This window comes from Heptranchias perlo, chromosome X (assembly GCF_035084215.1).
Source record: "Heptranchias perlo isolate sHepPer1 chromosome X, sHepPer1.hap1, whole genome shotgun sequence".
Taxonomy (NCBI): Eukaryota; Metazoa; Chordata; class Chondrichthyes; order Hexanchiformes; family Hexanchidae; genus Heptranchias; species Heptranchias perlo.
In genome coordinates, this window is record NC_090370.1 from 24,939,609 (window position 1) to 24,958,314 (window position 18,706).

The following is an 18,706-nucleotide window of genomic DNA, read 5'->3' on the forward strand; positions in this document are numbered from 1 at the left end:
GCACGAGTGGGATTTAGAAAAACTGGGAATGAAGACGAGCTGCAAGTACATTTTGTTCGACGAAACTTTCGTTGTAATGGTGTGTTAAATTCTTGCAATTAATTTAGGGGGTATTGTCGATACCGAGGAAGATTGCAACAAAATACAAGACGACTTTAATCAGCTTGCTGAATGGCGGTGTAAATGGCCATTGAATTTCCATGTAGAAAGGTGTGAGGTGGTGCATTTTGCTTGGGGGAATAAGGAGGCCACATACTGCTTGGAAAATAAGAGTCCAAATGGGGTAAAAGAGCAAAGGGATTTCGGGGTACAGATTGACAAATCATTAAAAGTAGCAACACAGGATGATATGGACATAAAAAAGCAAACACAGCACTGTGGTTTATTTCCAGAGGAATAGAATTGAAAAGCAAATAAGTTATGTTGAACTGTAATTTAAACTGTCAAACCTTTGGCCAAACTGTTAAGCCTTCCCTTTCTGAAATCCGTGCTGACTATTCTTTATTATATTTTCGGTTTCGAGATGTTTTTCTATTGCATCATTGAGTAAAAGATTCCATGATCAATCCAACCACCGACCTTTAGTTAACTGGTCTATCTCCTGTATTAAAATATAAGAATCACATTAGCTGTCATCCAGTCCTCTGTCACTATTCCTTCTTGTGATGATTTTTCCTACACATGTAACATTGCCTCTGCGATCTCTTCCTTTGCTTCATTTAATATGTGCGGGTGCAATCCATCTGGACCGGGAGTTTAACCGCCCTTTCGAACTTAAATGTCTTTATATCTTTATTGATCTCTTCCTCCAATATCATATTCACCCTGTTAATCTCTCAGGTAAATACTGAGGCAAAGTAATAATTCAATATTGCTGTCATTTCGCTGACGTTATCTGTGAGTTTATCTTGTGCATCACTCAAGCAATTCTGATTTTCCTTTTGTTATTTTTGTATCTGTGGAATAATTTACTATTTATTTTTATATTCCTTGATAATTTGATTTCCTGGTTCCTGTTTGCTTCCCTAATTGTTTTGGTGACTTCTTCCGAACCTCTTCCTATTCGCTTTTGCCATCCTCTTATTTAATATCTATGAATGAGAAATTCCACCAGCTTCTTGTGTCTGTTCAGGGACTGATGTTTGGGAACTATTTAGTGTCTATGATTAAAGTGCCAGAAACCCAAAGGGAGCAATTCAGTCCGAAACTCCACAGAAACACTCGACTTCTCCCTCCTGGTGAAATAAGGCACTATAATGGTGAGTTTTGCTGCCTTCCAAGCAGTTAATTCCAACAGGTTTGAATCCCAGCACGCTGAATTCAGGAACACCAAGACTCGAACTGAATTTGATGATGTTCAGAGGGACAGTGTTTCCAAAACACAAACGTGTCTAATTTATATAAAAAATACTATTAAAATTCATTTATTTCCACCATAGTGTTGAATTTAACTCTGTTCTTTGTATTATTATTTGTCCTGATCTGTACGGTGGATACGGGACACAATTGCTCGGATTCAGTGAAATTAATTGTTTTTCTGAAGTTTTTCCCTCTGCTGATTCCCGTTTCTTTTTTAAATTATGTCTGATTAACCTTTCTGATCGAGAGAAGGGTCATTGTCCTGAACCGTTAACCCGAGCTTCTCTTCTCCACAGATGCTGCCGGACCTGCTGAGTCTTTCCAACATTTTCGGTTTTAATTTTTTCTATATTTTATCCCTTTCACTTTTGACGGTCGCCGTTGAAACTTTGCGCTCAGTTTTTATTTGTGTTTCAGTTTGGTTTATTTGAATTAATATAAATCGTGTCCTGAGAAATCAGACAGAAATATTGCGCAATGTAGAGTGAAATATAATGGGGCAACTTTCGAATGAGCAAAACAAAAACTTTATTATGAATCAATTGTCTCATTTTTCACTGACAAAATATGAAAAAATATGAGAGTAGAAGTTACAGAGAGAAACTATTTCCTCACATTGCACATTGTCCTGAATCTGTAACAACGACAGATAATGTGAATTTATTCCACTCTGTTACAGTTCTCACTTATGGCCAGTAGGTGTCAGATTGTATGTGAGTGTGAGATTAATTCTCAGTCTGTCAGTTTGTGGTACTGTGTGTGAGTGTGATATTCATTCTGTATCCGTCAGTCTCTGGTACTGTGTGTGAGTGTGGGATTAATTCTGTATCTGTCAGTCTCTGGTACTGTGTGTGTGTGGGATTCATTCTGTATCTGTCAGTCTCTGGTGCTGTGTGTGAGTGTGGGATTCATTCTGTATCTGTCAGTCTCTGGTACTGTGTGTGAGTGTGGGATTCATTCTGTATCTGTCAGTCTCTGGTACTGTGTGTGAGTGTGGGCTTCATTCTGTATCTGTCTGTCTCTGGTACTGTGTGTGAGTGTGGGATTCATTCTGTATCTGTCTGTCTCTGGTACTGTGTGTGAGTGTGGGATTCATTCTGTATCTGTCTGTCTCTGGTACTGTGTGTGAGTGTTGGATTCATTCTGTATCTGTCAATCTCTGGTATTTTATCTCAGTGTGGGATTCATTATGTAACTCAGTCACTGGGCAAAGTGCAAGTCTGGATTCGTTCTGTATTCTTATTTCAGTTTACAGTATGGTGCTTGAAACTGTATCTTTAATTCATTAATGTATGCAAATCTTTTGTCTCGCATTAATTTGTAAATACGGATGCACTTTTGGATTTTTTTTAATCAAACAACTTGTGTGAGTTTTATTGTAGGATTGTATCTTAATCTCTGTGAAGATAATGTTCACTTCAAACTTTACTGTGAAATTATTGGACTGGTATTTATTGTGTAGCTCAGTCTGGGCTAATGGAATTGATATTGTATCTTTCAGCCTGACACTGTATTAGATTTTTGGACTGGTGTGTAATGTGTGTTTCAGTCAGCACTAAAGGAACTGATATTGTATCGATTAGTCAGACACTGTGAGAGATTTTTGGACTGGTTTCTAATGTTTAGCTTAGTCTACACTAATAGGATTCATACTGTATGTTTCATTATGATAAAGTATGAGATTTTTGGAAGGTATATAATGTGTCGCTCAGTCTGCACTAATGGAATTCATGATGTACCTTTCAGTCTGATATGGTGTAATATGATTAGACTGGTTTATAAGGTGTAGTTCAGTCTGCACTAATGGAATTGATACTGTATCTTTAAATTTGACACTGAATGTGACTTTTGGACTGGTATCTAATGTATACCCCAGTCTGCACTAATGGGATTGATACTGTATCTTCCAGTCTGATACTGTGTGAGATTATATACTGGTATGTAACGTGTAGGTCAGTCTGTACTAATCAAATCGATACTATATCTTTCAGTCTGATATTGTACCCGATTTTTGGACAGGTATCTAATGTAAACCTCTATCTGCAGTAATGGAATTGATACTGTGCCTCTCAGGTTGACACAATGTGATTTTTGGACAGGTAACTAATGTGTATCTCAGTCTGCACTAATGGAATTTATACTGTATCTTTCAACCTGACACTGAGATTTTTGGACTGGTATGTGACGTGTAGCTCAGTCTGCACTAATGGGGTTGATACTGTGTCTTTTAGTCATTACTGTATGAGAATTTTGGACTGGTATCTAATGTGTACCTCAGTCTGCAGTGAATGAATTGAAACTGTCCATTTCATTCTGATACTATGAAGTTTTTGGACATATATGTGAGTCAAAAATGGGTAACATCTGAACTGGTGTCTAATTTGTATCTCAGTGTACAATAGTGGCATGAATACTGCATCTTTAAACTCATAATGTGTGTGAGTTGTGGGCTGGTATTTAATTTGAATCTTGGAGTACACTATTGTGATTCATTCTGTACCTATCAATCAGTACCATGTGTCAGTTCTATCTGGTATTTAATTTGTAGCTAAGGCTGAACTAAAGAGAGATTGACACAGTGCCTTTCAATCTGATACTGGGTGTGATTTTGGACTGGGAATTATTTATCTGCCGGTCAGCAGTACTGAGTCGTTGTGAAATGGAAATTACGTCTGTCTCTCCTGCTCTGTTTGAGTGTTGGATTGGGATCAGTGTGGGACTGACTATTTCTGCTGTCTGAGACTGTGGGACTGATGACCTGTCTGTGTCTCTGTGCTCTGTGAGTGATAATGTACTTACTGTGTGTGAGAAGGAGCTGGCTGCACTGACTGCTCCTTGTGCCTCGGGTGGAGTAAACATCACACTGATTCTGGGTCCTTCAAGGATTTGACTGTAGGAAGAAAAAGTATCTCTTGTAACTCAAGAACAGGTGAAGTAGAAAATACAAAAGTGATCAATTGAATCTCTCTGTTAATAATCATTGTAATAACCACAAATGAAAACCAGCGATACAAACAGTGTCAGTGTCTGACTCCACTGCAGTACTGCAGCTCTCAGCTTCTGCACACCAGGTGTGTTGGGCTGTTTTACAACAATTTAGTGACATCCAGACACAACCCAACCCCTGCACTGATCCATGAATGGGACTACCCGATGGGGCGGGGACCTTTGAACATATCAGATTTCTGTTTCCCATTCCCTTGGGACGAACCATTGAACCGAAACAAAACAGACGCTGCTTAAAATGTGTCCTTCAAACATCTCACCTGATGCCTGCCATAAATGCTCTTTGTATAACTCCCCGTATCCTTACTGTCCGGCTCTGTTTACTGTTCAATAACAAACACTAAAGGTTAATGGGCAGGTTTAAAAAATCTGATTTAATAGCTGCCACCAATCACAAACACGCTCACACTGCACATTGTCCGGTTTCAGCAATTTGTTCCGAACTGTTGCAGTTCTGCTTCCGGCCAGTAGATGTCCCCAAACCCCGGGACAGTGAAGTTTGCAGATGAGAGAGGGACAGAACAGAAACTAATTCTTCACATTATATTGCACGAGTGGGATTTAGAAAAACTGGGAATGGAGACGAGCTGCAAGTACATTTTGTTAGACCAAATATTCGTTGTAATGCTGTGTTAAATTCTTGTAGTTGATTTAGGAGGTATAGTTAAACAGAGGAAGTCTGCGGCAAAATAAACTTGCTGAGCGGCAGTGTAATTGGCCATTGAATTGCAATATAGAAAGGTTTGCGATGCTTCATTTCGCGAGAGGGAATAAGGAGGCCACATACTGCTTGGAAAATTACAGTCTAAATGGGGTGGAGGAAAAATGTAAATCGTGACCTGAGAAATCAGAGAGAAATACTGCGCAATGTACAGTGAAATATAATGTGGTAAATTCAAAACGATTGAATGAGTGAAACAAAAACGTTATTATGAATAAATTGTCTTCATTTTTCACGATGAAAAAGTGCAAAAATACGAGAGTAAAAGTTACAGACAGAAACTTTCCTCACATTGCACATTGTCCTGTTTCTCCAACCACGACAGATAATGTGAATTTGTTCCGCTCTTTTACAGTTCTCGCTTACGTCCATTCGAGGTCAGTCTCAGGTACTGGATGTGAGAGTGGGGTTTATTGTGTATCTGTCTGTCTCTGGTACTGTGTGTGAGTTTGGGATTCATTCTGTATCTGTCAGTCTCTGGTACTGAGTGTGAGCATGGGGTATATTCTGCATCAGTCAGTCTCAGCTACCATATATAAGTGATGGATTCGTTCTGTATCTGTCAGTCCCTGGTGCTTTATGTGAGTGTGGGCATAATTCTGTGCCTGTCAGTGTCTGGTACTGTCTGTGTGTGTGGGGGATACATTCTGTATCTGCCATTCTCTGCTACTTTATCTGAGTGAGGGTTTCATTCTGTAATTCAGTCTCTGAGACAATGTGCAAGTCTGGATTCATTCTAGATTCTTATTTCAGTTTAGAATATTGTATTTGAAACTATATCTTTACCACTTCAAAGTATATGCAGTTCTTTGTCGAGTATTTAATTTGTTAATATGGATACACTTTTCGATTTTCTTTAATCAAACAATGTGTGTGAGTTTTGGAGTAGTATTTCATTTAATCTCTGAACTCTATTGTGAATGATAATGTACCTTTCAATCTGTTCACGTTGAAATTATGGACTGGTATGTAATGTGTAGTTCAGTCTGCAACAATGGGATTAATTCTGTATCTGAGTCAAACACTGTATAAGATTTTTGGACTGGTGAGTAACATATAGCTCAGTCTGTGCTAATGGAATTGATATTGTATCTTTGAGTCTGATAGGCCGATGACATTCTTGGACTGTTGTATAATGTGTGGCTCAGTCTGCACTGATGGAATCGATACTGTATCTTTCAGTCCAATATTGTATGAGATTGTTGGACTGTTATATAATATTTAGCTCAGATGGTGCTAATAGAATTTAGAGTATATCTTTCAGTCTGATCATTTATTTGATTTTTGGACTCGTATGTAAGAAATAGCTCAGTCTGTACCAATGGCATTGATAATGTTTATTTCAGTATAACACGAGCACTTACCAATATATCAAATATGTAGCTCAGTCTGCACCAAAGGAATTGATACGATATCTTTCAATCTGACCCGATGAGATTTTTGGACTGGTATGTAATGTGCAGCTCAGTCTGCAGTAATGTGAATGTGAGATTCATTCTGTATCTGTCAGTCTCTGACACTGTATGTGAGTGTGTGATTCATTCTGAATCTGTCAGTCTCTGGTACTGTTTGTGAGTGTGAGATTCATTCTGTATCTGTCAGTCCCTGGTACTGTGCATGAGTGAGATTCATTCTTTTCCTGGTACTGTATGTGAGTGTAGGATTCATTCTATATCTGTCAGTCTCTGGTACTGACTGTGAGCATGGGGTATATTCTGCATCTGTCAGTCTCTGATACAGTGTGTAAGTGTGGGATTCATTCTGTATCTGTCACTCTCTGGTACTGTGTGTGAGTGTGGGATTCATTCTGTATCTGTCAGTCTCTGGGACTGTGTGTGAGTGTGGGATTCATTCTGCATCTGTCAGTCTCTGATAATGTATGTGAGTGTGGGATTCATTCTGCATCTGTCAGTCTCTGGTACTGACTGTGAGCATGGGGTATATTCTGCATCTGTCAGTCATTCTGTATCTGCCATTCTCTGCTACTTTATCTCAGTGAGGGATTCATTCTGTAATTCAGTCTCTGAGACAATGTGCAAGTCTGAATTCATTCCATATTCTTATTTCAGTTTACAGTACCTTATTTGAAACTGTATCTTTAATACTTTAAAATATATACAGTTCTTTTTCGAGTATTTAATTTGTAAATAGGGATTACTTTTCGATTTTCGTTAATCAAACAATGTGTGTGAGTTTTGGAGTAGTGTTACATCTTAATCTCTGAAATCTATTGTGAATGATAATGTATCTTTCAATATGTTCACAGTGAAATTACTGGACTGGTATGCAATGTGCAGTTCAGTCTGCAATAATTGGATTAATTCTCTATCTGCGTCTGACACTGTATGAGATGTTTGGACTGGTATGTAATATGTAGCTTATCCTGCACTAAAGAAATTGACACTGTATCTATCAGTCTGATACTGTAAGAGATTTTTGGACTGGTACCAAATGTGTAACTAAGCCTGCATTGATGGAATTGAGATGGTAACTTTCAATCAACAACTGTGAGATTTTTGCTTTGCTATGTAATTTGGAACTCAGCCTGCACAAATGCAGGTGACTATGAGATTCACTTTGTATCTCTCAGTCTCTGGTACTGTGTGTGAGTGTGGGATTCATGCTGCATCTGTCAGTCTCTGATAATGCATGTGAGTGTGGGATTCATTCTGTATCTGTCAGTCTCTGTAACTGTGTGTGAGTGTGGGATTCATTCTGTATCTGTCAGTCTCTGGTGCTGTGTGTGAGTGTGGGATTCATTCTGCATCTGTCAGTCTCTGATAATGTATGTGAGTGTGGGATTCATTCTGTATCTGTCAGTCTCTGATACTGTATGTGAGTGTGGGATTCATTCTGCATCTGTCAGTCTCTGATACTCTGTGTGTGTGTGCAATTCATTCTGTATCTGTCAGTCTCTGAAAATGTATGTGAGTGTGGGATTCATTCTGTATCTGTCAGTCTCTGGTACTGTGTGTGAGTGTGGGATTCATTCTGCATCTGTCAGTCTCTGATACAGTGTGTGAGTGTGGGATTCATTCTGTATCTGTCACTCTCTGGTACTGTGTGTGAGTGTGGGATTCATTCTGTATCTGTCAGTCTCTGGGACTGTGTGTGAGTGTGGGATTCATTCTGCATCTGTCAGTCTCTGATAATGTATGTGAGTGTGGGATTCATTCTGCATCTGTCAGTCTCTGACAATGTATGTGAGTGAGGGATTCATTCTGTATCTGTCAGTCTCTGGTACAGGATGTAAGTTTGGGATTCATTCTGTATCTGTCAGTCTCTGACACTGTGTGTGAGTGTGGGATTCATTCTACATCTGTCATCCTCTGGTCCTGTATGTGAGTGTGGGATTCATTCTGCATCTGTCAGTCTCTGCAACTGAATGTGAGTGTGGGATTCATTCTGTATCTGTCAGTCTCTGATAATGTGTGTGAGTGTGGGATTCATTCTGTATCTGTCAGTCTCCAGTACTTAGTGTGAGTGTGGGATTCATTCTGCATCTGTCAGTCTCTGGTACTGTGTGTGAGTGTGGGATTCATTCTGTATCTGTCAGTCTCTGATACTCTGTGGGAGTGTGGGATTCATTCTGTATCTGACAGTCTCTGGTACTGTGTGTGAGTGTGGGGTTCTTTCTGCATCTTTCAGTCTCTGGCACTGTGTGTGAGTGTGGGATTCTTTCTGTATCTGTCAGTCTCTGATACTGTGTGTGAGTGTGGGATTCATTCTGTATCTATCAGTCTCTGGTACTGTGTGTGAGTGTGGGATTCATTCTGTATCTGTCAGTCTCTGACAATGTATGTGAGTGTGGGATTCATTCTGCATCTGTCAGTCTCAGGTACAGTGTGTGAGTGTGGGATTCATTCTGCATCTGACAGTCTCTGGTACTGTATGTGAGTGTGGGATTCATTCTGTATCTGTCAGTCTCTGATACTGTGTGTGAGTGTGGGATTCATTCTGCATCTGTCAGTCTCTGACAATGTATGTGAGTGAGGGATTCATTCTGTATCTGACAGTCTCTGACACTGTGTGTGAGTGTGGGATTCATTCTGTATCTGTCAGCCTCTGGTAGTGTGTGTGAGTGTGGGATTCATTCTGTATCTGTCAGCCTCTGATACTGTGTGTGAGTGTGGGATTCATTCTGTATCTGTCAGCCTCTGGTACTGTATGTGAGTGTGGGATTCATTCTGTATCTGTCAGCCTCTGGTACTGTATGTGAGTGTGGGATTCATTCTGTATCTGTCAGTCTCTGCAACTGTATGTGAGTGTGGGATTCATTCTGTATCTGTCAGTCTCTGATACAGTGTGTGAGTGTGGGATTCATTCTGTATCTGTCAGTCTCCAGTACTTTGTGTGAGTGTGGGATTTATTCTGCATCTGTCAGTCTCTGATACTGCATGTGAGTGTGGGATTCATTCTGTATCTGTCAGTCTCTGAAAATGTATGTGAGTGTGGGATTCATTCTGTATCTGTCAGTCTCTGAAAATGTATGTGAGTGTGGGATTCATTCTGTATCTGTCAGTCTCTGGTACTGTATGTGAGTGTGGGATTCATTCTGTATCTGTCAGTCTCTGGTACTGTGTGTGAGTGTGGGATTCATTCTGTTTCTGTCAGTCTCTGATACTGTGTGTGAGCTTGCAATTCATTCTGTATCTGTCAGTCTCTGAAACTGTGTGTGAGTGTGGGATTCATTCTGTATCTGTCAGTCTCTGGTACTGTGTGTGAGTGTGGGATTCATTCTGCATCTGTCAGTCTCTGATACAGTGTGTGAGTGTGGGATTCTTTCTGCATCTGTCAGTCTCTGCAACTGAATGTGAGTGTGGGATTCATTCTGTATCTGTCAGTCTCTGATACTGTGTGTGAGTGTGGGATTCATTCTGTATCTGTCAGTCTCTGATAATGTGTGTGAGTGTGGGATTCATTCTGTATCTGTCAGTCTCTAGTACTTGGTGTGAGTGTGGGATTCATTCTGCATCTGTCAGTCTCTGATACTGTATGTGAGTGTGGGATTCATTCTGTATCTGTCAGTCTCTGGTACTGTGTGTGAGTGTGGGATTCATTCTGTATCTGTCAGTCTCTGATACTGTATGTGAGTGTGGGATTCATTCTGTATCTGTCAGTCTTTGGTGCTGTGTGTGAGTGTGGGATTCATTCTGTATCTGTCAGTCTCTGATACTGTGTGTGAGTGTGGGATTCATTCTCCATCTGTCAGTCTCTGATACTGTGTGTGAGTGTGGGATTCATTCTGTGTCTGACAGTCTCTGGTACTGTGTGTGAGTGTGGGGTTCTTTCTGTATCTGTCAGTCTCTGGCACTGTATGTGAGTGTGGGATTCATTCTGCATCTGTCAGTCTCTGGTCCTGTGTGTGAGTGTGGGATTCATTCTGTATCTGTCAGTCTCTGAAAATGTATGTGAGTGTGGGATTCATTCTGTATCTGTCAGTCTCTGAAAATGTATGTGAGTGTGGGATTCATTCTGTATCTGTCAGTCTCTGGTACTGTGTGTGAGTGTGGGGTTCTTTCTGTATCTTTCAGTCTCTGGCACTGTGTGTGAGTTTGCAATTCATTCTGTATCTGTCAGTCTCTGAAAACGTATGTGAGTGTGGGATTCATTCTGTATCTGTCAGTCTCTGGTACTGCATGTGAGTGTGGGATTCATTCTGTATCTGTCAGTCTCTGGTACTGTGTGTGAGTGTGGGATTCATTATGTATCTGTCAGTCTCTGGTACTGTGTGTGAGTGTGGGATTCATTCTGCATCTGTCAGTCTCTGATACAGTGTGTGAGTGTGGCATTCATTCTGCATCTGTCAGTCTCTGGTACTGTATGTGAGTGTGGGATTCATTCTGTATCTGTCAGTCTCTGATAATGTGTTTGAGTGTGGGATTCATCCTGTATCTGTCAGTCTCTGGAACTGTGTGTGAGTTTGGGATTCATTCTGCATCTGTCAGTCTCTGATACTGTATGTGAGTGTGGGATTCATTCTGCATCTGTCAGTCTCTGGTACTGTGTGTGAGTGTGGGATTCATTCTGTATCTGTCAGTCTCTGATACTGTGTGTGAGTGTGGGATTCATTCTGTACCTGTCAGTCTCTGATACTGTGTGTGAGTGTGGGATTCATTCTGCATCTGTCAGTCTCTGGTACTGTGTGTGAGTTTGGGATTCATTCTGTATCTGTCAGTCTCAGGTACAGTGTGTGAGTGTGGGATTCATTCTGCATCTGACAGTCTCTGATACTGCGTGTGAGTGTGGGATTCATTCTGTATCTGTCAGTCTCTGGTACTGTGTGTGAGTGTGGGATTCATTCTGCATCTGTCAGTCTCTGATACAGTGTGTGAGTGTGGGATTCATTCTGTTTCTGTCAGTCTCTGATACTGTGTGTGAGCTTGCAATTCATTCTGTATCTGTCAGTCTCTGAAACTGTGTGTGAGTGTGGGATTCATTCTGTATCTGTCAGTCTCTGGTACTGTGTGTGAGTGTGGGATTCATTCTGCATCTGTCAGTCTCTGATACAGTGTGTGAGTGTGGGATTCTTTCTGCATCTGTCAGTCTCTGCAACTGAATGTGAGTGTGGGATTCATTCTGTATCTGTCAGTCTCTGATACTGTGTGTGAGTGTGGGATTCATTCTGTATCTGTCAGTCTCTGATAATGTGTGTGAGTGTGGGATTCATTCTGTATCTGTCAGTCTCTAGTACTTGGTGTGAGTGTGGGATTCATTCTGCATCTGTCAGTCTCTGATACTGTATGTGAGTGTGGGATTCATTCTGTATCTGTCAGTCTCTGGTACTGTGTGTGAGTGTGGGATTCATTCTGTATCTGTCAGTCTCTGATACTGTCTGTGAGTGTGGGATTCATTCTGTATCTGTCAGTCTTTGGTGCTGTGTGTGAGTGTGGGATTCATTCTGTATCTGTCAGTCTCTGATACTGTGTGTGAGTGTGGGATTCATTCTCCATCTGTCAGTCTCTGATACTGTGTGTGAGTGTGGGATTCATTCTGTGTCTGACAGTCTCTGGTACTGTGTGTGAGTGTGGGGTTCTTTCTGTATCTTTCAGTCTCTGGCACTGTATGTGAGTGTGGGATTCATTCTGCATCTGTCAGTCTCTGGTCCTGTGTGTGAGTGTGGGATTCATTCTGTATCTGTCAGTCTCTGAAAATGTATGTGAGTGTGGGATTCATTCTGTATCTGTCAGTCTCTGAAAATGTATGTGAGTGTGGGATTCATTCTGTATCTGTCAGTCTCTGGTACTGTGTGTGAGTGTGGGGTTCTTTCTGTATCTTTCAGTCTCTGGCACTGTGTGTGAGTTTGCAATTCATTCTGTATCTGTCAGTCTCTGAAAACGTATGTGAGTGTGGGATTCATTCTGTATCTGTCAGTCTCTGGTACTGCATGTGAGTGTGGGATTCATTCTGTATCTGTCAGTCTCTGGTACTGTGTGTGAGTGTGGGATTCATTATGTATCTGTCAGTCTCTGGTACTGTGTGTGAGTGTGGGATTCATTCTGCATCTGTCAGTCTCTGATACAGTGTGTGAGTGTGGCATTCATTCTGCATCTGTCAGTCTCTGGTACTGTATGTGAGTGTGGGATTCATTCTGTATCTGTCAGTCTCTGATAATGTGTTTGAGTGTGGGATTCATCCTGTATCTGTCAGTCTCTGGAACTGTGTGTGAGTTTGGGATTCATTCTGCATCTGTCAGTCTCTGATACTGTATGTGAGTGTGGGATTCATTCTGCATCTGTCAGTCTCTGGTACTGTGTGTGAGTGTGGGATTCATTCTGTATCTGTCAGTCTCTGATACTGTGTGTGAGTGTGGGATTCATTCTGTACCTGTCAGTCTCTGATACTGTGTGTGAGTGTGGGATTCATTCTGCATCTGTCAGTCTCTGGTACTGTGTGTGAGTTTGGGATTCATTCTGTATCTGTCAGTCTCAGGTACAGTGTGTGAGTGTGGGATTCATTCTGCATCTGACAGTCTCTGATACTGCGTGTGAGTGTGGGATTCATTCTGTATCTGTCAGTCTCTGGTACTGTGTGTGAGTGTGGGATTCATTCTGCATCTGTCAGTCTCTGATACAGTGTGTGAGTGTGGGATTATTTCTGTATCTGTCAGTCTCTGGTACTGTATGTGAGTGTGGGATTCATTCTGTATCTGTCAGTCTCTGGTGCTGTGCGTGTCTGTGGGATTCATTCTGTTTCTGTCAGTCTCTGATACTGTGTGTGAGTGTGGGATTCATTCTGTATCTGTCAGTCTCTGTTACTGTCTGTGAGTGTGGGATTCATTCTGCATCTGTCAGTCTCTGATACAGTGTGTGAGTGTGGGATTCATTCTGTATCTGTCAGTCTCTGGTACCGTATGTGAGTGTGGGATTCATTATGTATCTGTCAGTCTCTGGTACTGTGTGTGAGTGTGGGATTCATTCTGTATCTGTCAGTCTCTGATACTGTGTGTGAGTTTGGGATTCATTCTGTATCTGTCAGTCTCTGATACTGCATGTCAGAGTGGGATTCATTCTGTATCTGTCAGTCTCTGATAATGTGTTTCAGTGTGGGATTCATTCTGCATCTGTCAGCCTCTGGTCCTGTATGTGAGTGTGGGATTCATTCTGCATCTGTCAGTCTCTGCAACTGAATGTGAGTGTGGGATTCATTCTGTATCTGTCAGTCTCTGATACTGTGTGTGAGTGTGGGATTCAATCTGTATCTGTCAGTCTCTGATAATGTGTGTGAGTGTGGGATTCATTCTGTATCTGTCAGTCTCCAGTACTTTGTGTGAGTGTGGGATTCATTCTGCATCTGTCAGTCTCTGGTACTGTGTGTGAGTGTGGGATTCATTCTGTATCTGTCAGTCTCTGATACTGTAGGTGAGTGTGGGATTCATTCTGTATCTGTCAGTCTCTGATACTCTGAGGGAGTGTGGGATTCATTCTGTATCTGACAGTCTCTGGTACTGTGTGTGAGTGTGGGGTTCTTTCTGCATCTTTCAGTCTCTGGCACTGTGTGTGAGTGTGGGATTCTTTCTGTATCTATCAGTCTCTGGTACTGGACGTGAGTGTGGGATTCATTCAATATCTGTCAGTCTCTGGTACTGTGTGTGAGTGTGGGATTCATTCTGTATCTGTAAGTCTCTGAAACTGTATGTGAGTGTGGGATTCATTCAATATCTGTCAGTCTCTGATACTGTGTGTGAGTGTGGGATTCATTCTGTATCTGTCAGTATCTGACAATGTATGTGAGTGTGGGATTCATTCTGCATCTGTCAGTCTCAGGTCCAGTGTGTGAGTGTGGGATTCATTCTGTATCTGTCAGTCTCTGACAATGTATGTGAGTGAGGGATTCATTCTGTATCTGTCAGTATCAGGGACAGTGTGTGAGTGTGGGATTCATTCTGCATCTGACAGTCTCTGATACTGTGTGTGAGTGTGGGATTCATTCTGTATCTGTCAGTCTCTAGTACTTTGTGTGAGTGTGGGATTTATTCTGCATCTGTCAGTCTCTGATACTGCATGTGAGTGTGGGATTCATTCTGTATCTGTCAGTCTCTGATACGGTATGTGAGTGTGGGATTCATTCTGTATCTGTCAGTCTCTGACACTGTGTGTGAGTGTGGGATTCATTCTGTATCTGTCAGTCTCTGACACTGTGTGTGAGTGTGGGATTCATTCTGTATCTGTCAGTCTCTGGTGCTGTGTGTGAGTGTGGGATTCATTCTGTATCTGTCAGTCTCTGTTACTGTCTGTGAGTGTGGGATTCATTCTGCATCTGTCAGTCTCTGATACAGTGTGTGAGTTTGGGCTTCATTCTGTATCTGTCAGTCTCTGATACTGCATGTGAGAGTGGGATTCATTCTGCATCTGTCAGTCTCTGGTACTGTGTGTGAGTGTGGGATTCATTATGTATCTGTCAGTCTCTGATATTGTACGTGAGTGTGGGATTCATTCTGTATCTGTCAATCTCAGATACTGTGTGTGAGTTTGGGATTCCTTCTGTATCTGTCAGTCTCTGGTACTGTGTGTGAGTGTGGGATTCATTCTGTATCTGTCAGTCTCTGGTACTGTATGTGAGTGTGGGATTCATTCTGTATCTGTCAGTCTCTGATACTGTGTGTGAGTGTGGGATTCATTCTGTATCTGTCAGTCTCTGGTACTGTGTGCATGTGGGATTCATTTTTTTGTGTCAATCTCTGATACTGTGTGTGAGTGTGGGATTCATTCTGTATCTGTCAGTCTCTGATACTGTGTGCATGTGGGATTCATTTTTTTGTGTCAATCTCTGATACTGTGTGTGAGTGTGGGATTCATTCTGTATCTGTCAGTCTCTGGTACTGTGTGCATGTGGGATTCATTTTTTTGTGTCAATCTCTGATACTGTGTGTGAGTGTGCAATTCATTCTGCATCTGTCAGTCTCTGGCGCAGTGTGAAAGTTTGACATTCATTCTGCATCTGTCAGTCTCTGATACTGTGTGCATGTGGGATTCATTCTGTATGTGTCAATCTCTGATACTGTGTGTGAGTGTGCAATTCATTCTGTGTCTGTCAGTCTCTGATATTGTACGTGAGTGTGGGATTCATTCTGCATCTGTCAATCTCAGATACTGGATGTGAGTGTGGGGTTCATTCTGCGTCTGTCAGTCTCTGGTACTGTGTGTGTGTGGGATTCATTCTGTATCTGTCAGTTTCTGATAATGTATGTGAGTGTGGGATTCATTCTGCATCTGTCAGTCTCTGATACTGTGTGTGAGTGTGGGATTCATTATGTATCTGTCAGTTTCTGATAATGTATGTGAGTGTGGGATTCATTCTGTTTCTGTCAGTCTCTGACATTGTCTGTGAGTGTGGGATTCATTCTGTGTCTGTCAGTCTCTGGTACTGTCTGTGAGTGTGGGATTCATTCTGCATCTGTCAGTCTCTGATACAGTGTGTGAGTGTGGGATTCATTCTGTGTCTGTCAGTCTCTGATACTGTGTGTGAGTGTGGGATTCATTCTGTATCTGTCAGTCTCTGATTCTGTATGTGAGTGTGGGATTCATTCTGTATCTGTCAGTCTCTGGTTCTGTGTGTGAGTGTGGGATTCATTCTGCATCTGTCAGTCTCTGGTATTGTGTGTGAGTGTGGGATTCATTCTGTATCTGTCAGTCTCTGGTATTGTGTGTGAGTTTGGGATTCATTCTGTATCTGTCAGTCTCTGATACTGTGTGTGAGTCTGGGATTCATTCTGCATCTGTCAGTCTCTGGTACTGTGTGTGAGTGTGGGATTCATTCTGTATCTGTCAGTCTCTGATACTATGTGTGAGTGTGGGATTCATTCTGTATCTGTCAGTCTCTGATAATGTGTGTGAGTGTGGGATTCATTCTGTATCTGTCAGTCTCCAGTACTTTGTGTGAGTGTGGGATTCATTCTGCATCTGTCAGTCTCTGGTACTGTGTGTGAGTGTGGGATTCATTCTGTATCTGTCAGTCTCTGATACTGTATGTGAGTGTGGGATTCATTCTGTATCTGTCAGTCTCTGATACTCTGAGGGAGTGTGGGATTCATTCTGTATCTGACAGTCTCTGGTACTGTGTGTGAGTGTGGGGTTCTTTCTGCATCTTTCAGTCTCTGGCACTGTGTGTGAGTGTGGGATTCTTTCTGTATCTGTCAGTCTCTGATACTGTGTGTGAGTGTGGGATTCATTCTGTATCTATCAGTCTCTGGTACTGGACGTGAGTGTGGGATTCATTCAATATCTGTCAGTCTCTGGTACTGTGTGTGAGTGTGGGATTCATTCTGTATCTGTCAGTATCTGACAATGTATGTGAGTGTGGGATTCATTCTGCATCTGTCAGTCTCAGGTCCAGTGTGTGAGTGAGGGATTCATTCTGTATCTGTCAGTATCAGGGACAGTGTGTGAGTGTGGGATTCATTCTGCATCTGACAGTCTCTGATACTGTGTGTGAGTGTGGGATTCATTCTGTATCTGTCAGCCTCTGGTACTGTATGTGAGTGTGGGATTCATTCTGTATCTGTCAGTCTCTGCAACTGTATGTGAGTGTGGGATTCATTCTGTATCTGTCAGTCTCTGATACTGTGTGTGAGTGTGGGATTCAATCTGTATCTGTCAGTCTCTGATCATGTGTGTGAGTGTGGGATTCATTCTGTATCTGTCAGTCTCTGGTACTGTGTGTGAGTGTGGGATTCATTCTGCATCTGTCAGTCTCTGATACAGTGTGTGAGTGTGGGATTCATTCTGTATCTGTCACTCTCTGGTACTGTGTGTGAGTGTGGGATTCATTCTGTATCTGTCAGTCTCTGATAATGTATGTGAGTGTGGGATTCATTCTGTATCTGTCAGTCTCTGACAATGTATGTGAGTGAGGGATTTATTCTGTATCTGTCAGTCTCAGGTACAGGATGTGAGTGTGGGATTCTTTCTGCATCTGTCAGTCTCTGCAACTGAATGTGAGTGTGGGATTCATTCTGTATCTGTCAGTCTCTAATACTGTGTGTGAGTGTGGGATTCATTCTGTATCTGTCAGTCTCTGATAATGTGTGTGAGTGTGGGATTCATTCTGCATCTGTCAGTCTCTGATACTGTATGTGAGTGTGGGATTCATTCTGTATCTGTCAGTCTCTGGTACTGTGTGTGAGTGTGGGATTCATTCTGTATCTGTCAGTCTTTGGTGCTGTGTGTGAGTGTGTGGGGTTCTTTCTGTATCTTTCAGTCTCTGGCACTGTGTGTGAGTGTGGGATTCTTTCTGTATCTGTCAGTCTCTGATACTGTGTGTGAGTGTGGGATTCATTCTGTATCTGTCAGTCTCTGATACTGTGTGTGAGTGTGGGATTCATTCTCCATCTGTCAGTCTCTGATACTGTGTGTGAGTGTGGGATTCATTCTGTGTCTGACAGTCTCTGGTATTGTGTGTGAGTGTGGGGTTCTTTCTGTATCTTTCAGTCTCTGGCACTGTATGTGAGTGTGGGATTCATTCTGCATCTGTCAGTCTCTGGTCCTGTGTGTGAGTGTGGGATTCATTCTGTATCTGTCAGTCTCTGAAAATGTATGTGAGTGTGGGATTCTTTCTGTATCTGTCAGTCTCTGAAAATGTATGTGAGTGTGGGATTCATTCTGTATCTGTCAGTCTCTGGTACTGTGTGTGAGTGTGGGGTTCTTTCTGTATCTTTCAGTCTCTGGCACTGTGTGTGAGTGTGCAATTCATTCTGTATCTGTCAGTCTCTGAAAACGTATGTGAGTGTGGGATTCATTCTGTATCTGTCAGTCTCTGGTACTGCATGTGAGTGTGGGATTCATTCTGTATCTGTCAGTCTCTGGTACTGTGTGTGAGTGTGGGATTCATTATGTATCTGTCAGTCTCTGGTACTGTGTGTGAGTGTGGGATTCATTCTGCATCTGTCAGTCTCTGATACAGTGTGTGAGTGTGGCATTCATTCTGCATCTGTCAGTCTCTGGTACTGTATGTGAGTGTGGGATTCATTCTGTATCTGTCAGTCTCTGATAATGTGTTTGAGTGTGGGATTCATCCTGTATCTGTCAGTCTCTGGAACTGTGTGTGAGTTTGGGATTCATTCTGCATCTGTCAGTCTCTGATACTGTATGTGAGTGTGGGATTCATTCAATATCTGTCAGT

At 41.8% G+C, this 18,706-nt stretch overlaps 1 long non-coding RNA gene across 1 annotated transcript in view; it reads right to left on the bottom strand.

The window, feature by feature from the left end:
- Positions 1 to 357: 357 nt before the first annotated feature.
- LOC137307094 (uncharacterized) overlaps positions 358 to 18,706 on the bottom strand; it is an 80,975-nt gene continuing 62,626 nt past the window's right edge. The window contains exons 3-4 of the long non-coding RNA XR_010959032.1: positions 4,159 to 4,249; positions 358 to 601 (exon numbers count right to left, since the gene is read on the bottom strand). This is a non-coding gene — a long non-coding RNA (uncharacterized lncRNA). The remainder of the gene's footprint in view (positions 602 to 4,158; positions 4,250 to 18,706) is intronic.